Consider the following 24,321-nt stretch of genomic DNA (forward strand, 5'->3'; position numbering starts at 1 on the left):
GATAGTAGGTGTGTGGTTGACCTCAACTCCTCACACAGGAGCTATTCTAGATCTCTGGGAAAACAGGAAGGGCTGAGCCAGGGGGCAGAGCCAGCTACCCAAATCTCAGATTAGTCTGTAGTTGCTGGGTTTGTCTGCACACTCCATGAATGCACCTGGCGGGCCCCCATGTCGGTGACATACTGCAGTCAAAAGAACACTATTATTCACAGATGCAGGCAGTGTAATTTATACTTGGGGTCCCTCTGCTTCCCCTGCGTTGCCAACTGTGGCACCCGATCAAAAATTATAGGACACATCTGGGCTAGGGGTGGTCCTATGGCTTTGATAGGCCCCCTATGTTTCCTTCTATCTGTTACGTTTTACTGGTTCATAATTCTGTCAACACTGAAAAGCAACATGAAGCAGTTTGGAAATTGTTAAAATATATTAGATTATATGACATGTCATCTTCATCCTATAATAGCCACCAGATGTCACTGAATTTGTGGCAAGACATTTTGTGCTGGTTCTAACCTCAAACCCAGCGACCCAGAACCACATGCACTCCATGGTCAACCTCCAGTATCTACCCAGGCAGGGAGATATCTCTGCCTGTGTTTGAAGAACCTCCTCCCCTCACCCCTTGGACCGTAGCGACCTCCACAAGGTCAACAGAGAGTTGCTGCCGGTGACCACAGGGAACTCACATATTTGCAGCCCCACTGTGCGGGGCTCCACCTCCTCCTAAGGACAACGTCTGAGAGGGTGCATGGTATCAGATGATTGGGAAGAGAGGGCTCTTGGAATTCTCTCCCCACTAAGTAGGGTCTGATGGAAAGTAGGGAAAGTCTGTTTAACTATCTTAACATGTGCACTCTGTTTATGAAAATTTGGTGTGTGTGTGTGTGTGTGTGTGTTGATGTGTGAAGATGGGATGTGGGGGTGAGTGAGGGAGAGAGAACGAAAAGAAGAGAAGGACACAGTGTCCTGGCAGTGCATGGCAGTGAGAAATTCCATTATTACGTAATACTAAACTCACGCTTGACTTTCCAGTACAATAAAAAACAAAACACACATGTATTGCTCCACCCCCAACATTTGTGTTTCCTTCTTCCTTTTGCCTTGGAGTTTCCCGGGGAGGTTTTGCCTGGGAAGACTGCCCCCATGCCCTACATGGTGTGGGGGCAGAACGTCGGCTATAAAACAAACGTCAGTCAGTCAGTCAGTCAGGGCAACGGAGAGGTAAGGACGACTGCTGCTTGTCTGCTGAAGATCTTATTATTACATGAACTATTTGCTCTGAACTGTTGGATCCGAAGCTATTGTGAGGCAGTGACAGATTGCTGTTATTTTTTTATTGTGTTCGCTTTTTTGACAACAAGATATCTCTCCAGCATGTGACACTGTGTGTGATGTGGGTTTATGTGTGTGTCTGGGTATGCAGCCGCACACACATTGCGCCATGTCAACTGAGGTGAAACCAGACATGTCTCTGCGTCCTCTGGGCCTGGAGCCACCCCCGGAGCGAGAGCTGTTGTGTATCTTTGGGACGGGGGACCTGGGTCGCTCTCTGGGCCAGCGGCTGCTCCAGACGGGCTACAGGGTGGTCTACGGCAGCCGCAGGCCCCACAGCTGTGGCCCCCTGCCCCCGGGGGCTCAGGTACGCAATGGGTCAGAGCAACATAACGCTTTGGTGGTCCTTTGGTGGAAACGTCTCTCTCTCTCTCTCTCTCTCTCTCTCTCTCTCTCTCTCTCTCTCTCTCTCTCTCTCTCTCTCTCTCTCTCTCTCTCTCTCTCTCTCTCTCTCTCTATATATATATATATATATATATATATATATATATATATATATATATATATATATGCCTCTATCCGCTGTCTTCCTCCCTCTCTGTTGGGCTTTGTTTTGACTCACAGCTCTACGGATTCCAGGAAAAGTCTGGCACGTTCTCAACATGAAGTTAATTAAAAACATGGCCAAATAGCCAAGTTCACTTTTGCCAGTAGAGAAGAAAACCTGCCTTTTTGCTAAAAAAAATTCACAGTATGTGTAACAACTCCATGCAAAGTACTAATGATATAGCTGTACGAATGTATATTTGTGCAAATATATTCCTTGGAGTAAATAGTGATACAGAACTGTGTTTGAAGAGTAGCGTCCTTGACAAATCAATGAGCTGAGTTGTCACATGTAAAATGTATGATCCAATCGCTGTGTGTGTTTGTTTATGTGTGTGTGTGTGTGTGTGTGTGTGTGTGTGTGTGTGTGTGTGTATGGAGGGTGCTCATGTCTGTTTGTCTGCTGGTCTTTCTTCAGGTTATGAGCCATACAGAAGCCGCACAGCTAGCCGCTGTAGTTATCGTCTGCGTTCATAGAGAACACTACGATTTCATGGAAGAAGTAGCGCCTCAACTGAAGGGAAAGGTGCTTCCACTCACAATCTACTACACCTCACCAATGACTATTCATACGGTTCATCTACGTCACGTTTTCTGGAACGCCGCCATTTGCACGACCGATCTCGCCAAGTATGGCCGCCCACACCGCTCATCTGAATGTTAGAGAGAGACAGAGATATTATCGATTTTAGGCTCCGATCCTTATTTGTTATCCCTAGTTTTTTTTTTGTCTATTAGTATGCTTGCCTCAAATCAATCTTCACAACATATATATTTATTTAGTCCACAACCCCTCCCAATACAGTGGAGATATCTTGAAAACGTTCAAGAGCACTGATGCCTACCTGTGTGAAGGACGCTAAAGTGAGGCACTTGGCCACCAATAATCTTTATCTGATAAGTACTATATATTTGTGACTTCTTGTGAACAGTTTGTGGTGGGTTACTATCATTGATCGTTGAAATCAGTCATCAAATCATAGACGTTAATTCGCCGGGGACGCTTAGGACGAGTTTTCCTCAAGATTAATTTTGTACCCATAACAAAACCTGATTTGAATTATTATGGATTATTTTGGACAATGAGTGAGGTATTAGTACCCAATACTCTTTGGCTGGGACGATGTCATCATTGGGTATTTGGAGCAGAACATAGTGGGACATATGTCAACGTTTTTTGTATGCATTTTATTCATTAGTAAGCTACATGGATATGCCAACTTTCAGAACCTTTCATTACCTGCACTAAAGAGCGCATCCTCATTGTTTGATTGTGGTTGTAGGTGTTGTTGTTGGTGCTGAGTTACCACTGAAATCAGTGGGTCAGTGGGTGGGATCGGTCGTCAAGATGGCGGCGCAAAGCTACAGTGACGTCAAGTGAACCTGCTCACCCATTCCCATTGATCATTAGGTATTGGTGGACGTCAGTAACAACAGCAAGAAGGGCCTCTACCCAGAATCCAATGCTGAGTTTTTGCAGAGGTGGGAAACTAATTAACTCAACTGCTTCACACTTCTCGGATGCAAAGTATGCAAATAAAAATGGTGATTGCTTTGTGTGTAAGTGTGTGTGTTGCTTTATTTTCTTCAGCCTGATCCCTGCAGCGTCTGTTGTTAAAGCCTTCAATACAGTCTCAGCCTGGTCTTTACAGAACGGACCTTCAGATGCTCACAGACAGGTACTGTGTTTGTCCATCTGTATGTCTTGTCTGTGTTTGAGTGTTTTTTTTGTATTTTGAAGTTAGTGTGGTGGGGTGTAGTTGTATAAGTATATGTGTTAAAAAAGAAGATAAATAAGTAAAAATGTGACAAGTGAATGAATCAATGTTTCTTGTTTCATTATCAGTAGCAGAACTTACCAAAATAATCAGGACAAGAAACTGGATTTGAAATGCAACTGCTCACAACGCTTTAGTTAGACTTAAACTGTAGACATCAACACATTAAGGCTCGCTGATTTGTAGAACGATCACGACTCAAGTGTATCAGCCATGGGTCTTTGACGGATTAGCCCTCAGTCCCTTTGAGCTCCAACCAAAGCTTTCCTCTCCAGCTGACCAGAACTGTCTGTGTGGAATTTTCCGTGTGAGTTTGACCTGGTAGGGAAGACCCTGGGGACCCTTAACCACACAATCTGTATTTTTGTGTCTGTGTGTGTGTATGTGTAGATGTACCAAATATTGTGTGTCGGGGTGTGACATGGAATGTGTGTATTTCTGTTTGACGGAGCATGTATGTGAATATACAATATTTTTCTTCTGCTATTACCTCTTTCAGCAAAGTCTAAAATTAGGTGTATGTTCTGTAGAAAGCCATGGCACTGCAGGTGGTAACGTGCGCTATATCCTCTGGAGTCAAATACCTCCTTTAGTCTTCATCTGTGTAATTATAATAATGAGTAGTATGCATAAGTGAGGAAGCCTTATATAAGCCACACCTTGAGTCTAGCAGGCTGAAAGTGCAGTCTGTAGTCGTCCTCCCATCTCCAGGTGTTCCTGTGTGGGGACAAGGCTGAGGCCAAGCAGAAGGTCAGAGAGCTGGCTACCAGGCTGGGCCTCAGCGTCCTGGACAGAGGCAGTCTGTCAGCCGCCAGGGAGGTGGAGGACTTCCCCCTGCAGCTGTTCCCCGAGTGGAGGCTACCTCTCTGCATCGCCACCGGCCTCACCGCCTTCTTCTTCTTCTACCTGCTCATCAGAGACATTATCTATGCCTATGTGGAGCAGGACAAGGACATCTCCTTTAGGATCATGGTGTCCCTGGCCAACAAGGTAGACACATCCAAACGCCATCTGGACCAGATGGCCCTCCGTAGTAGCTAATATGTTGCTTCTACTCCAGCTCCATGTGTTACAATTCTATAACCTGTGTGTTCATGCAGGTGTTCCCCATCGTATCTCTGATCATGTTGTCTCTGTGCTACCTGCCAGGCGTAATGGCTGCCATCCTTCAGCTGTATAGAGGAACCAAGTACAGGTCAGCGAGCACAGACTGAAGAGAACCTTCAATAGCTGAGCCACAGTGAGCTTAGTTTAGTCATTCACATTCTTCTGGTGTTCATGAGATAAATATCTAGACCCTACAACCACTTTAAAACGAATCTGTTAACACAGAGGCACAATGGGCGCACACTCACACAGAGTCACAGAAAACGTGTTTGAATGCAGCCATTAAGGTGTACAAGTTTACTTTGCTTTGGCTAAAGCTGGCTAATGCTTTTTAATTCTAGAATTGCATCTTCTACGACCTACAGATTCTTTAGAAAATGTGATACAGCCTGACAATGTTTCAGATATATTTGCATGCGAGTCCCAATAGCTTTATTCTTCTTGATGACCTTGGACGTCTGAGCTCAGCACGTTATAACGCTCAACACCTCTGTGAGAGATTCGGATGACAACATAGGGTGAGTTGCCCTAATGTGGGACACTGCCTAATCTGGGACACCTAAAGTCTAGAGCATTTATCTCTTATTCTGAAACATGCAAATTAATTATATTGTCAAATGCAAGCAGGGATGCCCTGTGATTGAAATCACATGTCTTCACGATTTTGGCTATAAAGATAGGGGAGGGGCTACAGCCAAACCGTAAGTGCACAGTGTGAAGTCCCGAAAAAGTCAGAGATAGGTTTTAGAGAAAATGTATTCTAAGGTTATAAATTTGTAATAAACAAAAACAAACTCATATTTGATATCAGATTGTGTTTATGATATAATTATGCTGCAAATTAGGCAAAAATATAATGAAAATGTGTTTCCGAATGTGGGACAGCATGTTTTGCCTAATCTGGGACAGTCATGTTAATTGTGAAAATAAGCATTGAAATGTGTAATATGTATTAAATTCAGGGTTTATTAGTACAATAGGATCAGAACCCAGTCTCGATGGGCCATTTAATCTAGTTTAGTGGACTAGCTATGTTAAAGCACTAGCTTTTAGTCACACTAAAATCAAGCTAGCTAGACTAGCTAGCAAGGACAAAGGCTTTTAGTCACTCACGCATCAACCACACGCACGCATTATTAATTTATCTACATATATATGAATGTATTGTAGTAATTGGTATCACAAAGCATAGGTCTGTACATTTGACATGAATATTCATGAGCAGATACATTTAAATTAAGGTGATATTGTCTTTTTTATCCCTCATATTGACTGTCCCACAGGGTGTCCGCGGAGGTCTTAAAAGTCTTAAAAAGTCTTAAATTCATTTTTCTAAATTTAAGGCCTTAAAAAGTCTTAAATTCGTCAAAAATGTCATATGCTGGTCTTAAATTTATAACTCGGAGGTCTTAAATTTGTCGGGGCCGGGCTATTTAATTTTATTTTTTTCTCGCGGGACTTTTCGGGAAGGAGATGTACGAGAGGCTACTTTCTTGCTAGCTGCATATATAAACCGATGTCTGCGCGCTTGCTAGCTAGTCTGCAACAATAGGTAAATGCAAGTTCAACGTCAGTTGGCTGGAAGACGTCTGTTGCCAACCCAGAACAGGCCAGATGCATTCCGTGCAAAAGTAGCCTACATTCAAGCTCGGCACCATGGGGATTAAGGCTGTCGTCAGCCATATGCAGAGCCAAAAACATAAAACCTCCGCCAGGAGCCACACACAGACCCCAGCCATTTCTACGTTTTGCATCTCTGATCCGGCGCCACCGCCGCAGACGGTCCCGCGCTGCTAGCACTGACCTGAGGGTAGCATTTGGTGCGACACCAACACTGAAAGCGGAGGTGTTGTGGATTCTAAACACAGTGTCAAGCACCAGTCCTACAACTCGAATGAGGGGATAGGAGATCTCTTCGGTTTGATGTTCCCTGACTCTCAAATCGCGAGCACCTTTACTGCTGGAAGGGACAAACGGCGTATATAACTCGCTTCGGACTAGTGCCTTTCATCCAAAACGAGCTAATCTGCAGCGTCACAAGGCTGATTTTGTTTTGATGTTTGAGACGTTGAACCACGCCACTAAAAGCAAGCAACTTGACGTGCACGTCCGATATTGGGTCGGAGATCAAGTGCATTCCCGGTACTTGGGCTCGCAATTCATGGGGCCCCACATATATGGGGGTAAAAGGGATGATGATGCATATATTTTTTAGACAATATGCAGAATCTTTTCCCTTACGAATTAACACGGTCGGCTATTTTTGCCAGCACGCCACCCTAGCCATATTATGGGCAACCGTGTTCCCCTTGGCTGTGATTTGAACTTTGAATTCCTCGTAGGAGTTCATAATAATACATTGCTCAACTTGGATGAAATACACCGCTCTTGCGCGATTTATTTTGCATAAGGGTGAGTCAAATGACGCGAGAAACGCCCCTTTTATGTGAACGCGCATTGAACCTAAAGCGGAAAACCTAGTTCAACTAATTGAATCTAAAGTGAGCGTCGTGGTACAATTTAACTGTGATTTTGAGTTGCGGCTCTGTCGAGCCAGGTTTTCCCAAGAAAGCCTGGGTATGTTCAACGAGGTTCGTGGTATACCCCCCAGGTCTTACTGAAGGCATTTATTTAATGGTGAAAATATTATTAACCAGTGGCGTAAATATCGACGGTGCAACCGGTGCAGCTGCCCCCCCCCTCCCTCTCAACAACTCACAACTTAGGTGCACCATAAATACGTGCTGGTGCACCCAACTTAAAAATGTAGGCGCACCAGTGCACCCAAGGAAAAAGTTAGTCTGGAGCCCTGGAGTGTGAGTATGTTCAATAAACAGACAGAAAGTAAACTTGAATGAGTCTCATTGAGTGACACACTTGCTTGGGTTGTAATACAGCTGGATCCCCCCCACCATCGCGGGTTTAAGGTCTTAAATTTCATTGAAGGTGGTATTAAAAAGGTCTTAAAAAGTCTTAAATTTGACTTGCTGAAACCTGCAGATACCCTGGTCCCAGATTAGGGCACACCCTGTCCCAGATTAGAGCAAACGCATTTTCTTGAGCAATTTTGCACATGGAGCACTAATATATGTGAAATTTCTTCTCTGAGTATGATACCTGAATATTTTTTTCTGTTTTCAGTAGCCAACATCTTGGGGATTTCAGAATGGTTTCCGGTGTGGGTCAAATGTAGTGGCTTAGTTTGGTAATATCATACATAAATTGAAATTGCAAAAAGTGTCCCACATTAGGGGAACTCACCCCTACCTCTCATGAATCTAGATGTGATATAGTGTTTACACCTCCAGAGTTGGTTTGGGAAACGGCTGCCTTCACCCCTTATAACATAACAAACAAAACAAACCAACAAACCTCTCTCTTTGACCATTTCACATCTATTCTGAATTTGCAATTTGATTACAGAATCTAAATGTTTCAACGAAGCCATTATGTTTCGGGCAATGTACATTTCTTAAATAATAATTGATCATGATCAACTATTGACTGGCAGGCGCTTCCCTGATTGGCTGGAACACTGGATGGCTGTGCAGGAAGCAGCTGGCCTGTTGCGCTGGGCTTTGCCTTCCTGCAATGTGCTCTATACTCTGCTCCTCCCCCATAAGGTATGCTGTACAGCACCCCTCTATAGCCTCCACACACCTGCAGGAGAAAATGCACAACCTTGTTCACGTATACCTATCCCTGGATAACCACTTTAAGACCAATGTTCACCTTTAGTTTAGGTGAGACCATTATAAAGCTATGAATGTTTAGGAACATCATGGTAAATAATATATGATATTCTTGTTTACATATGGCCTCCAGATACTACGTGAGATACAGAATTACAGCACACACAGTGCTGCAGGTAAGGCAAAACCATCAATAAAGCATTTCTAAACAGGTGCCGATAAGCCACCTGATTTGTATTTCTACCACCTCTTTTTCTCTGTCAGATCCGGGAGAACAAGACAGCGGTGTTCGATACGACCTCCGCCTGGCGTACTGATTCCTACTATTCCGTTGGGATTCTGGGATTCGCATTGTACGTTCTGCTGGGAATTACCTCCCTTCCCTCTGTCAGCAAGCACTCAGCTGGAGGGAGTTCAGCTTCGTACAGGTAAAGCTTTTTCTGTGCGTGTATGGATATTGGTGTGCATGCGTGCGTGTTGTTGTTTTTTTCTTGAGGTGAACCATTTCCTAAACCTTTCCAGGACACACTCTCCTATTTTATTGTGTGTTTCTGTGTAGGCCAGTGTGTCTCAGCCAGGGGGAAACACTATTGGAGAGAAAATGTTGTGTGGAATAGGTTGACTTTTAATAGAAAGTTGGCATCCTAGAAAATGTCATGTGTCTTAAAAGTCACAAACGCACACACATGCGCGCACACACTACACACACACACACACAAGCACGCTCACACACCGCACGTCAACAAAGGCATCGACACATACTCGGAAGCGCACACACACACACACACACACACACACACACACACACACACACACACACACACACACACGTTTAACGGCTCCGCCATCGGCACACGCGCAGGTAAGTACACTAACGCAAGCACGCGCATGCGCACGAACATACACGGAAACGCGCACACACTACACGTAAGCACACACACACAAGCACGCGCACACACACCACGCGTCAACACAAAGGCAGCGACACATGCACAGAAGCGCACACATGCGCACACACACACACGCACAGGTAAGACGTTTAACGGCTCCGCCATCGGCACAAGCGCAGGTAAGAACATACACTAAAGGCCTAAACACACCGGCGCAACGGCGCGCATTTCACACGCGTCAAAAGCCGCCCCTAGCACCAACTGGAAGTGGCGCGACGGTCGCGCTGCAGTATAAATCAGAAGTCACCTGTCAACAACCGGCAGCAAAGAGACGAAACTGCAAGGTGTGAGTGCCTATTGTAGGTCTAGTTTTATTTATTTTGCCAAATCTTTTTGGCTGAATAATTTGAAAAATGTGATCCGGCGCATTGAAAGTATGTTTTCAAGTCGAGCAGATTCAACTTAGTTTGTAGGGCACTTTATCGTTGTTATTTACTGGTCAATTCTGTTTATTTTAATGTTTGCAATTATTCATCTACTGCAATCCAACTATCTCAATAATTTGCAGGACCGGTGTCTATTAAGCCTTTTTAGCAATAGTGAAGTCAACCTTTTAAGGCCAATGTTATTGGTGTAAGTATGGGGTATTGAGGCGACTGGATGGCTGATTGGTCCCCATTGGGACCAATAAGTAGCTATCTATCTATCCATCTGCTTAGCCTTACGGGTAGCCACAATTACATGAGTCAGCCAGTAGTTATCAATTTTAATTGAACACTAGCTATTTTACATTTGATTGAGTTTTTTTTATTTCAACAGAACAATTGTCGCCAGACAGAGGGTGGCTGCCCTTCTTCTGCTGCGCCGTAGGAGCAGGAGGTTGATGGTAGGCGGGCAAGGATAAGACGATCCCATCAATGAATGGAGACAAGAACAGGGGGTATACCACAATCTGGTCCAGGAGCTCCGTGCAGAGAGGCACCGCCAATATTTCAATTCGCCACTAGGAAGTGTGCAATGGCAGAACCGTATGGTGTAACCTAGTCATGATGACCTATAATTTAGTTCTTATCACTCTCTGGTATAAATACTCTTTTGTGTGTACACAAATATATATATACATACATATATATATACATATATATATATATCCTCTCCTGGAACCGTCCCCTTATCGTGGTGGAGAGGTTTGCGTGTCCCTGTGAACCTGAGGGCTGTGTTGTCTGGAGCCCTGTGCTCCTGGTAGGGTCTCTCATGGCAGAGAGTGTGTCTCGGTGGAGGGGCCAGACTAAGAATGGTTAAAAAACCTCAATGACTAACGTAAGAAGGAGGAGATGTGAGCCCGGGCCCGGAGGGAAGCCCGGGGCCCCCGTCTGGAGCCAGGCCCAGACGGAGGGCGCGATGGCGAGCGCCTGTGGCCGGGTTGCCACGGAGCCCGGTCGGGCCAGCCGAACAAACTACGTGGCACCCCCCCTCTCTTCATCCCATGGGCCCACCACCTGTGGGAAGACCCGTTGGGGTCGGGTGCGCAGCCACATGGGTGGCAGCGAAGGTCAGGGGTCTCGACGGACCAGACCCGGGCGGCAGAAGCTGGCTCTGGGGACGTGGAACGTCACCTCGCTGTGGGGAAAGGAACCGGAGCTTGTGAGGAGGTGGAGCGCTATCAATTAGATCTGGTTGGGCTTACCTCCACGCACAGTCTCAGCTCTGGTACCGTACTCCTGGATAGGGGTTGGACTCTATTCTTCTCCGGAGTTGCCGAGGGCGTGAGGCGCCGGGCGGGTGTGGGGATACTCATAAATCCCCGGCTGAGCGCCGCGGTGTTGGAGTTTACCCCGGTAGACGAGAGGGTCGCCTCCCTGCGCCTAAGGGTGTAGGGGGGAAACTCTGACTGTTGTTTGTGCGTATGCACCAACAGCAGCTCAGAGTACTCAGGCCTTCTTGGAGACCCTGAATGGAGTCCTGTATGGGGCTCCAGTAGGGGACTCCGTAGTTCTGCTGGGAGACTTCAACGCCCACGTGGGCAACGATGGAGACACCTGGAGAGGCGTGGTGGGGAGGAACTGGCCTCCCTGATCTAAACCCGAGCGGTCGTGTGTTATTGGACTTCTGTGCTAGTCATGGATTATCCATAACAAACACCATGTTCGAACATAAGGGTGCTCTAAGTGTACCTGGTACCAGAGTACCCTAGGCCGAAGATCGATGATCGATTTTCGTGATCGTGTCATCTGATCTGAGGCCGCATGTTTTGGACACTCGGGTAAAGAGAGGGGCGGAACTGTCAACCGACCACCATCTGGTGGTGAGTTGGATCAGGGAATGGGGGAAATTTCCGGATAGACCTGGTAAGCCCAAACGAGTAGTGCGGGTGAATTGGGAACGTCTGGAGGAGGCCCCCGTCCTAGGTATCTTCAACTCACACCTCCGGCGGAGTTTTTCTGGCATTCCTGTGGAGGTTGGGGCATTGAGCCGGAGTGGGCGGTGTTCAAAGCCTCCATTGCTGAAGCTGCGGTGGCTAGCTGTGGCCTCAGGGTCTTAGGCTCCTCAAGGGGCGGTAACCCTCGGACACCGTGGTGGACACCGGTGGTCAGGGAAGCCGTCCGATTGAAGAAGGAGGCCTTCCGGGATATGATATCCTGGAGGACTCCTGTCTCGGGTTGCAGGGTACCGACAGGCTCGAAGGGCTGCAGCTGCTGCCGTGTCGGAGGCTAAGCAGCGGGTGTGGGAGAAGTTCGGAGAGGCCATGGAGAAGGACTTTCGGTCGGCACCAAAGTGTTTCTGGAAGACTATCCGGCACCTCAGGAGGGGGAAACGGGGAACCATCCAAGCTGTGTACAGTAAGGATGGGACTCTGTTGACCTCAACTGAGGAGGTCGTCGGACGTTGGAAGGAACACTTTGAGGAACTCCTGAATCCGAATAACACGCCCTCTATGTTGGAGGCAGAGCTCGAGGTTGATGGTGTTTCGTCGTCAATTTCCCTGGTGGAGGTCACTGAGGTAGTCAAACATCTCCGCAGTGGCAAAGCCCCAGGGATTGATGAGATCCAGCCAGAAATGCTAAAGGCTCTGGGTGTTGAGGGGCTGTCATGGTTGACACGCCTATTCAACATCGCGTGGGAGTCGGGTACAGTGCCAAAGGAGTGGCAAACCGGGGTGGTGGTTCCCCTGTTCAAAAAGGGGGACCAGAGAGTGTGTGCCAATTACCGGGGTATCACACTTCTCAGCCTCCCTGGTAAAGTCTACTCCAAGGTGCTGGAAAGGAGGGTTCGGCCGATCGTCGAACCTCAGATTGAAGAGGAACAATGCGGTTTTCGCCCCGGACGTGGAACTACGGACCAGCTCTTCACTCTCGCAAGGATCCTGGAGGGGGCCTGGGAGTATGCCCATCCGGTCTACATGTGTTTTGTGGATCTGGAGAAGGCGTATGACCGGGTCCCCCGGGAGAAACTGTGGGAGGTGCTGCGGGAGTATGGGGTAAGGGGGTCTATCCTCAGGGCCATCCAATCTCTGTACTCCCAAAGCGAGAGCGTGTTCGCTGTTCCTCGGCAGCCAGTCAGTTTCGTTCTCAGTGGGTGCTGGTCTCCGCCAGGGCTGCGCCTTGTCACCAATCCTGTTTGTGATATACATGGACAGGATATCGAGGCGTAGTCGTGGTGGGGAGGGGTTGCAGTTCGGTGGTCTGAGGATCTCGTCACTGCTTTTTGCAGATGATGTGGTCCTCATTGGATCATCGGCCTGTGACCTTCAGCACTCACTGGATCGGCTGGCGGCCGAGTGTGAAGCGGCTGGGATGAGGATCAGCACCGCTAAATCTGAGGCCATGACTCTTAGCAGGAAACCGGTGGATTGCTTACTCCGGGTAGGAAATGAGTCCTTAGCCCAAGTGAAGGAGTTCAAGTACCTCGGGGTCTTGTTCGCGAGTGAGGGTACTATGGAGCGTGAGATTGGCCGGAGAATCGGAGCAGCGGGGGCGGTATTGCGTTCGCTTTACCGCACCGTTGTAACGAAAAGAGAGCTGAGCCGCAAGGCAAAGCTCTCGATCTACCGGTCGATCTTCGTTCCTATCCTCACCTATGGTCATGAGGGCTGGGTGATGACCGAAAGGACGAGATTCGCGGGTACAAGCGGCCGAGATGAGTTTTCTCAGAAGGGTGGCTGGCGTCTCCCTTAGGGATAGGGTGAGAAGCTCAGCCATCCGTGAGGAACTCGGATTAGAGCCGCTGCTCCTTTACTTAGAAAGGAGTCAGCTGAGGTGGTTCGGGCATCTGGTAAGGATGCCCACTGGGCGCCTTCCTTGGGAGGTGTTTCAGGCACGTCCAGTGGGGAGGAGACCTCGGGGAAGACCCAGGACTAGGTGGAGAGATTATATCTCAACACTGGCCTGGGAACGCCTCGGGATCCCCCCGTCAGAGCTGGTCAATGTGGCCCGGGAAAGGGAAGTCTGGGGCCCCCTGCTTGAGCTGCTCCCCCCGTGACCCGACCCCGGATAAGCGGACGAAGATGAGATGAGATGAGATATATATATATATATATATATATATACAGATATTGTATCCCTCGGGATAAATACAGTGATGTTATTGCTGTGCTGGACTATTTTATTATTCTATTTTATTTGAGTGCTCGAGACACTTAATGTTATTTTTCCTTGAACCCAGAGAGACAGTTAATACATGATCTGATACCAGAGAGACAGTTTATACATGAAATTGCATTTTTGAACTTTGCCTGTGTTTTCTTTTACTTAGCCTATCTATTTGATTGTATTGTATATTTATTGTATTTCTATGTGAAGCACTTCATGTCTTCATGTATGAAAAGTGCTATATAAATGAAGTTGCATTGCCTTAAATAAAAATATATATATTACAAGTAATCTGGTTTCTACCTACATGGTGTGATTATACTGTATGTGACTTGATTTTGTCTATTTCCCATTATGGTTAATGATTTGGGTACTTAGTCCACCATTGTTGATTTCTCACCTGAAGAGCCAATCTCCAGAGCTATGGCTTGCAAGGCAATGTCCTTTTTGGAGTTGTCTTTGTAATGACGGGAACTTTGGTCATACAATTCAACATATTTTTCCACCTCGACGACCAGTCTCTCATCGTCCATTCTTGTAATTGTTTCTCACAAACGAAAGAGGGCGACATCCAGTGGTGAGGGGTAGATATGGCGGTGCCTACGGGACCCGGGATGTACAAACCAGCTTTTACAAAGCGCTTTTTCAGGGGCGGCGACGCTAGGGGATAGAACATTGGCTCTAAGACTAGTTGGGCGGCGCGGCGCGGAACGCTGCCGCGCGGCTAGTCGGCACCGGTGTGGGCTAGTACATCCGGAATAATGGGGGCTGACTTTTTGACGCGCCGCTTCGGCGCCGGTGTGTTTAGGCCTTAAAGGCTCGATTCCACCGGAGGCGTACGCGCCGCGGCACGGCTGCGCCGCGGTCACCGCTGCTGATCGCTTCCAATCGAATCAATGAGACCATTTCCACCGGGCGCGCCGTGGAGCGTCCCAGGAGTGGCGTGCTGCGCCGCGGAGTGCTGCGCCGCGGCGCTATCTTTCCGTCGCACTTCTATTTTTGCCGCGAGCCGCTGCTAGACCGTGTCAATTTCAACAGAGCAGATCGAGCAGGGCAGGAAGTGAAAAAGTAATAGCCATAGAGCATCCGGTCAATTTTCAAAATAAAACACAATACTCAGCTCATGTAACTTCACATCAACATTATTACGTCATGACCGGTGGCACCAGGTCAGCAGTAAATCAATCAAAGGGTCGGCAACATGGATAACGAGAGACTCATTGTCGAAGTTCAGCAACATGAAGTCTTTTATGTTCCAAATCATCCTTTTGGAAAATGTCAGAAAGGACAAAGCGTGGCATTTAATTGCAATAGTTTTGGGAGTGGAAGGTGAATACATTAGGTTTAGGATTATCGCGTGATCTCGTGATCTCGCGTGAATACGGCTGGCTCGCAAGGCAGCGCTACGCTGCCGTTACGCGCCCGGTAGGAATGGACGCAGGGCAGAGGACACAGCCGTTCCACGGCGCGTACGCGTCCGGTGGAATCCCGGTGTAACGTGCACACACCGCAGCGACACTCGCCCAGGTAAGACGTTTGTCAACGGTGGAGAGGTTTGTCGACGGCGGAGCCAATATGTTTAAAAACTTAACAGTTCCGCCGTCGACAAACTCTCTCAGGTAAGACGTTCTGTCTATAGACTATATAAATTGCGATAAAATAAGGGAAGAGACAATTTCTCACCTCGACAAGCAACGGCAGGTCTTTAATTTTGTCATATAACAACCTTTAAATTCAAACATCGTACCGACCGGCATTTCAACAAACAAGTGCCGTGATCTTACAGAGACATTGTCCCTATAACACAATGAAAACAAGTCAATAACACAGTAGGCTATGGTGAATTATGTCTATAGAATCCACCACAAGACTACACTTTACTCTCCTCCTTGAGCCTCCCGAAATGTCTTCACACTTTTTTTCTCAAACTTAATATTACTCCCTTCCTTGAGCCTCCCGATATATCTTGCGACTGTTTTAGTTGTTCTATTTTTCTTATGTTTTGTGTGTCTGCTATGTGTAGGGATGGGAATCGAGAAACGGTTCTTGTTCAGAACCGGTGCCGAGGCTGTTTCCCAATGTGAAGGCTGCAGCTTGCTAGGACGCGTCCTTGCTAGTCGCGTCCTATGGAGATGAGACTAGAGTGCTAGCTCCAGTGCTTCCTAGGGTTTGTAACGTTCAGACTTTTGAACTACTTGCTAGTGTGGAAGCGCTTTCGCTTCCGCTTTTTAATACTGCGTTTCCGCTTATAAACACATGTGCGATTATAAATAAAACATGGAAGCAATCTAGCTGATCGATATTTATTTGACTTTTGTCTGTTATAAATGCGGTCATGTCTCCTTCGCATGGAGCCACTTTGAGGAAGTCACAAAAACTTTTTTTGCGGTTGATCGAATCGTCTTTATAAAAAAAAAAATCCATTCAATTTTTATAAAACTAAGTGAAATTGTCTGAGAACTTAATTCATGCATCACATTTACAGTATGGTTGATTGCTATTATGCAGGGGGAAAAAGACAAAGAAAGTGATAATAAACATGTATTTATTTGGATATATTATTTAACTGATCTGATTCATTCATTCATTTATACCTACAATCTACCAGTGCTTTGAACACATAACTATATTATATAAAATACAATTATATACGTTCATTACAAATTACAAACATTGCAAATGATCGGTGGTACATTTTCCATTTCTTAGTGCCCTCAAACTATAAAGATCGTTTTCTAGATTTGTTTTATAAAAATGTTTCTGTTTTGGCCAATTGAATATGAAATCAACTTCTCCTGAGGGGACGCACTCATTCATAAATGTAACTGGGTCATGTCAAGCTCGTTCTCTAATTCCATCAGCCATCCTCCCCTTTACTCCAGCCCAAATTAGAGCAGTACTTTCAATTTTAAGTTATTCATCAAATTGAATACAGAGGGCATACATTATCCTTAGCCATAAAATTGTGTGTGTGTTTGTGTCTGTGTGTGGGGGGGGGAAACGGCGTGCGTGCGTGTGTGTGCGTGTGTGCCAGGGATGGATATTAACTTTTTTCTTTTTCTACCAGCCACTGTGGCAGGTAGATTTAAAAATCGACCAGCCACTCATCTTTTTTACCAGCCACTTTTTATACGCTATATATATTTTTAATTAGTGCTGTCAGTTAAACGCGTTATTAACGGCGTTAACGCAAACCAATTATTTTTTTTTGGGCTCAAAACAAAGAAGCAGTAGCCTGACTGCTATGTTCAAGGCAGTATGTTTGTATGTTCTTTGTTTAATTGCACTATAGGCTTTTTTTTTGTATCGTCCTGTTTTGATCAGTATAGGCCAATGTTGTAATCAATAAAAAAACATTTGCCCAAGGCAAGCCGATGCACCCCACCATGTTGATAAGAACATTAAAATGAGAACAATTAATGGGACAAAGAAATCAAGGGATATTTAGCATAGAAAAAAGATTTGTGATTAATCGCGAGTTAACTATTACATTAATGCGATTTAATCGCGATTAAATATTTTAATCGCTTGACAGCACTATTTCTAATATATGCGTACATTTTAAACAATATAATAGTAACAATAGATAAGAAAAGTGTTTTTCATACATCTTTTTTTTTCCATCAGACGTGATTTTTACTGTAAGTAGGTTCTACCAAGGAACTGAGTTGAAAACTTTACACTCTTACCGCATATGATAAACAATACACAGGTATCTGCCATGTTCAGTCATGTTTATTTCAAAGGTGTTACAATGACAAGTTTGGGGATAATTCATCTATACAAAGTATTTTCAATATTTTTTTTTTTGACATATTAACAATAAAACAACATGCATGGCTACACCATCATAACATGTTATTTACATGTGACTGCATACAAATGTGTCCACAGACCTGGGGTCTCATTTATAACCGTTGCGTACGCACAAAACGGGGCTGAAATTGGCGTACGTGACTTTCCACGCCAAGGTTGTGATCTATAAAAAAACAACTTGACGGGAGAATGTGCGCAGCCCTAAGCAAACTCTGACCCATGCAAATCAGGCATTAAAAAGGGGTTATGTTCAAGAACATTTTACTTGATTTGAGTGATTACAAACTGATAGGTGTTCTCGGTCTTATTACCGTAACCCTATAAATACAGAGGTGAGCGCCGTGGTAATGCTGCACCATATGGCACTTCTGGCGGACCATGAAAATGGCAGGATTCGGAGGGAGAGGGTCTTTAGGGACCATAACGATTTATTGGTAGGCTACATACCTACCTTTGTAGGGTTAGACCACATCTGACCACATCTTTTTTAATTCTGGGACTGTGCGCTCCGTGCTACTGACAGAGTTCACTGCTGCAGCAACATGTTGCCACTCACTCTGCTTTTTGTTGTTGGCGATCCCAATCCCGTGACCCCTAAACAAACCTACTTTTCAGGCCTCCATCTCACCCACAAGTGTCTCCACTTCAACCTCAGTGAAATTTCGCTTTTTTGCTTTTCTCAGTACTTCTGCCATTGTTTCCGACAAGACATAACACTTGCATCTGAGTCTCTTTTATATGCAGATCGCATTCATGAGGTCATTTGCATTGACCATTTATGGTTAAAAATGGGCGTGTACATGGCGGAACGTGAAGCTGATTCAGCTGCGCACACTTGTAGGCACTCTGTGATTTATAAAGCAAAGATTGCGTACGGTGTGCGTACGCAGGGTTTTATAAATCTGAATATTTTTTGGCGCATGCAAACTTGGCTTTTGGGCGTACGTTCACTTTTAGTAACGATCCCACGCACAGTTTTATAAATGAGACCCCAGGTAACTAACGTATGATAGTAAGCATTATTGGCCCTTAACACTAATATTCAGAAAAAACACTGCCTCAAAAGGCTATTGGCTTAAGCAATACAAGTAGAGGCATATACTTGAACTTTATACCCTGAACTTTTAAACGTTGCAAACGTGCAAAAACATAATTATATATATGTGGCATTCAGTCCAATGCTGAAAATATATCTGTGGCATTAGGCCAATGCTGTGGTAATGTGTGTAAAGTATGACCAAGTGTTTCTTTCTGTTCAATAGTCTAGATAGAACTTTATCAATCCCCTGTAGGAGAAATTTGTTAATGTTTGTCCCTATAAAACAATAATGGTAAAAACATAAATACAAAACACGACGGTAGCTGAGTAAGTCAAACCGTCCAATCTGAAGGCTCTACTTAAAGGTTGGGTACGGAATTCGCTTTTTTGGCCATTTTTGCAAAATTACTTGAAATCCTTATCATAACCCGCTTACAGCCACTGAGTTAGAAGTACTGACATGAAAATTAAACAAGTCAATCATCTGTGGAACGGGCAGGGCTCGAAAAACTCCAGCCAATCATTTGGATTGCCACCTCGTTGCATTGGACAGTAAGTACGTCAATCAACGGTCGTACTGCACTCCCCCTCCCCCGCGCCCCGCGCGCGACCCCTTCGTGCAGTACTCGTGACCCAGAGCTCGTGACCCAGAGCAAGCTCCTGTTTGTTGTTATCCTGCGGTAGCTACTGGAACTAGTTAATCCACATTTGGACCTAGCAGTAGAAGACAATTTCCATGGCAGACAAGACGCCACCATCCCCACCACCAGCAAAGAGAAGGAAAACTATTTTTCAGAGAGTAATTGATAATAAAAACGCTGAAAGAGAAAAACTGAAATCAAGAATAATCCTAGGCGCTGCTTTCGAACGTTGGCAGCCACTGAAGGACGAGAAGGGTCTAAAAACCGATGCTTGTGTGGCGGTTGACCTAGTTTCAAAGTTGATACCGTTTATACTCGGTAATACTGGTGTTGAGACGAGTGTATTACTCGTTGTGAAAATGTCCACACCGCAGCAACCCTAGTGAAAACCAGGACTTCCAATACAATTATATGAAACAAACATACATTTTCTAAAAATAGTAATGATTTATGTGACCGTTTAATGTTTATAACATCTGGTGCAACCATAGCCACGAGAACGTATTCTCAGGAAAAAAAAAACTCAGCCTGCACTAGACTCGCAACTCGTTACATTGATAAAAAAAGATATATAGCAGCGCAGCTCAATTACACCAGTGCATGCGCGCACAGTTGAAAATCGATCGTTGTGTTCACTTCCTTCACACCATGGTTCACATCCAGCTGCTCACAGAACAAGTTTAGCGCACCACCGCTACCCTCACACTTTTTCATATAACCTTTTTTCAGCACTAGGTCATATGAGCATTAAATAAATGCTGCGTCTCAAAATGCCTTGGACAGCAGCGAGGATGACTCGCTTTGCCACGGGCCAAAACAGTTCGGAGCGACCACAGCCAGAGCGAACACAGCGGGGCAGAGGAGTGTCAGGAATAGTCTTTGGTGTACACATCAGTACGGCCTATTTTCACTACTGTTTAGTGGCAATGCAGTGTTTTATTCTATGCCTTTTTATTTTCGTATATTATTTCAATGAATACAATTTATTTATTCATAAAAACAAGATCTGGTCTTCAAATCTTTTTTCCAAATATAGGTCGTCTTACAATGGGGTTTGTGTTTATATTCGGACCAATACGGTACAGCGGGCGCTCACATGACGTTAAGCATTTCCTGGTACATAATGTGACGCTTCAGAACCTAAAATTCCGTTTCTCCCCGTTGACACGACAACACATAACCGGCGTTTTCAGAAATCTCCACTTTGGCCGGAGTTTTTAGAAATGATCGTTTTCTGTGATAAGACAGGGCCTCGGACAGGGGGTGTTGCAGCACCCCCAAAAACCCTACTTCCCGTGGTACTGGGTGCAACTTACAGCTGAATGTAGTGCCATGTTGTTAAACGAAAACCTACTCTAGCCTGGCTCGCTCTCGCGCATCTCTGTTCGCGCTCGTGCATGATTGCGCGTCCAGGTACTTGGAATGGGTGGAGTCAGAGTCAGCGTTGAAGGAGAGGGGGTAGGACCATTTGAGTTGTGTATTTTCAAAATCTGCTGGCGTTTCGCAAATCGCGTACCCAACCTTTAACCACTCCCCCTACTCACTTCCACCATTGCAAAAAGAACAGAACTGAGTAGGGGAGGGCGTAGTAGGGTGTGAACGACCCAGAGGAACGCAACGCAAATTCAATGTGAATATGTATGAGGCTTTAATAAAATCCTGGACGATTTTAAATTCCGCAAAACATTTTTTAAAAGTGTCTCAAAAAGAGGGCATGTCCGGGCAAAAGAGGACGTCTGGTAACCCTACGTACGGGAAACACATTTGATTCCTTCCTGTAACACTGTTAAATAGCGGCCCAAATTGGTGGGCGCTATCCTGGTAATTTCTCTGCGTGAGAAATAAGTATGGCGTGTGAGCGTGTGCAAGGGTTGAATTCATGGGGCAAGCCCCAGGAATCTCCCACTTCCAGCTTCCATGAAAGAGAACCAAACTAATTCACACAAAAGCGTTCATGCAAATCTAGCATTAAAGGTTAATTTAAGGAAGTTCTCTCCAGTCACGCTGAAAGTAGTTCGCTAGTAGTAGCGCTTTAATTTGCAGTGTCAGAGAATTCTGAGAAATCTGAATGCTGACTAAATTCTCAGAATTCTGACACTGCAAATTATTGCACGCTAGTGAACTACTAAAAAAAAAACTTGAAAGTGGAACATTGCTGCCATCATGGGAAATTAATGTAGCCTAGGCCTATTGTAAGTAGCTTTCAATTCCTTGTTCTTTTGTTGAACATATCCCCCATTAGATTCCCCCACCCCCACGCAGATTTTGTCCTGTAGAAACCTATATGCTGGAAACCGATACGCCCTCTCAACCACAAAATGTTTGAGTCACTTAAATCTGTGCCATCTGAGTTTTAAAATAAAAAGCCATCGAATTCTAAGCACTGAATAATTATGCATTGAAATAACTTATCTGGATTTGAATTTCAACGTAATCAACGTCCTCACGTTGAACTTTTTAACGCAGAATATTTGATTTTGAATTTTTAACATTGAAAAATAAAGCTGAATAGGAGTTCAATTCAAATCCAGATACGAAGTGTATGGATTTACTTCCATACACTTCTCCTTCGTCATGCTTAACTGATCATACCTCTCTCGTTGGTTACACAAATCTTACCATGGACACTCCCAGAACCAGCCAGACAATTCACGTCTTTTAATTTATGAATGGAATTCTGAACGTGTCTCGCCTCCGAAATAGCCTGGCTATAGCCCTGCTGCCTTGGGCGCGATTTCGTTTCGCGCTGCGAGGCAGCCTGGATTCCATGGATCTGATTTTCGCCTGAGATGGGGAACCAATCACAGAACGGGGAGGGACGGCAAGACGATGACGACGTCTATTCGACACACCCATCGTCTTCTTCCGAATTGCTTGTGTCTCACGCATGGACATAAGAGCTGTGTTGGAAATCGTTCCCTATACACTCACTCACTATTCCCGATATAGTGCACTATATAGGGAACGAACAAACTAGAATTCGGACACTACGCTGAACATTTCTAAACGTCATTTGCAGTAAATGCGCCGGGTATTTGTGTGACGCAGACAGATGCGCCCACATCATGTAAACAAACCGGGCACTCATGAGGAAAGCTGGAGGTTGTATTGATGTTGAATGTTACATTTCATTGTTCAAGTTTTTTTAAATTAATTTTGAATGTTAAATTTTCTATGTTAAATCCCAAATACATTGTTGACATTTCTATACGAAAGCCGGAGACTCCATCATTAAATGTATTTGTTTTCGCGCTTATTCAGCTTCTTCTTCGCCTCCGGAAAAACACGGCCGCACAGGATTGACATGTAGGGCACATCGTATGTACACTCAAATTTGGGGTATTTTAAGTGCACTATATAGTGCATGAAATTAACCACTGAGAATTCGAACACCACTACAAAATGGCGAGCACCCTATATAGTGCACTATATCCGTGATAGGGAACGATTTCGAACACAGCTATGGTCTCACGCCGAATGCGTGAGACTTGTTACCGGTATATTATCCCGGATGTTGACAGTTGCAGTTCAGCAAAAGGGGCGTAGAAGAAGAAGGGGGTCGGATGTTGACAGTAATGGTTGTAGAACTGCAGCGCCATATGACAAATGTCTTAAATATGCAAATTTGATCTGACCTGACTGGAAAGTATTACCCGACACAGTGGCGGGTGAAGTGACACAATTCACCCGCCACCTTACAAATCCACCCGCAAATGTCGTGTGGCGGGTGTTAATTTCCATCCCTGGCGTGTGCATTCACATATTTGCACATATGCTTACGGTTACAGTTATTGTTGAGTGTGTGTAAGACTGACGTGCCTGCAAGGAGGTTGCTGGCTCCTCTCCCTCTAAAGGTCAGACTCTAACACATCCACGCATTAGCCCCACTACAGAGACATTAGCTCTGTGCTATCTGCAGGGACAGGAGTGTGTGTCCATGCTGCCACATTTCTCCCATCACACTTCTCCTTTCTTGTCTCCTAGTCCAAGCTGGGCCACCTCACGTTGTTGCTCTGCACGCTCCACACCTACCTGTATGGCTGGAACAAGTTCCTGAGGCCCTCCACCTACAAGTGGTGGACCCCACCGGGCTACATGCTGTGTCTGGTGGTGCCTTCCGTGGTCCTGGTCCTCAAGCTGCTGATGGTGCTGCCCTGCGTGGACCGGAGCCTGGGCCGCATACGGAAGGGCTGGGAGCGGACGGGGCCGGAGGGCGAGGGCACAAAGCCACTAATGGCATAGGAGGAGCACAGATACAGCCCTCCCTACAACGTATGCACGCCAGCGCACACACATGGATTACCACCCATTCTATAACATGCACACAGGGTTGTGTGCAATTCCTCCAGCATCAGTGCCAGTTGTGTAACCCACCGATCACTATCAGAGGAGGTCATAGTGAACAACAGGCCATCCCTCTCTGTGCATTGTGGTTGTTCTTAACTTCAGTTAACTGCAACCACATTGTACTACTTCCTGCCTACATACTCACAACTCTATCATCCGATTGTTTACTCTTTATGTTGGCACTGGAAGACATTAGCTTGAGCACATTATTGTCAGTGCCATGCAATTTCGCTTTTCATTTCTGAAAATGGTCTGAACTCTACAGTGATTGGAGATTGAGGGATTGTTTTGCCTTCTACATATGTAAAATATCCATCAATGAGGACATCATGTGCATGGTTATACTTTACTTCCTACTGCGAATACATGCTTCTGTGATATAAATTTCCTTCCTTTGGTTGTCCACATAATGTATGATTGAATTCTTAATTTTTTGCTGCTATTTTAATAAACCTTACACTACATTATCCCAATTAATTGATTTTGTTTCCATTCCTCGCTGCTGTGTGCTCTTTAAATATTCATTATTGCATTTGACAAT

At 45.4% G+C, this 24,321-nt stretch overlaps 1 pseudogene; it reads left to right on the forward strand.

Annotated features, from left to right (window-relative positions):
- The first annotated feature begins 1,116 nt into the window (after window positions 1-1,116).
- LOC130391391 (metalloreductase STEAP4-like) lies at window positions 1,117-24,257 on the forward strand (annotated as a pseudogene).
- The last annotated feature ends 64 nt before the right edge of the window (window positions 24,258-24,321 follow it).

Source organism: Gadus chalcogrammus, chromosome 11 (genome assembly GCF_026213295.1).
Source record: "Gadus chalcogrammus isolate NIFS_2021 chromosome 11, NIFS_Gcha_1.0, whole genome shotgun sequence".
Taxonomy (NCBI): domain Eukaryota; kingdom Metazoa; phylum Chordata; class Actinopteri; order Gadiformes; family Gadidae; genus Gadus; species Gadus chalcogrammus.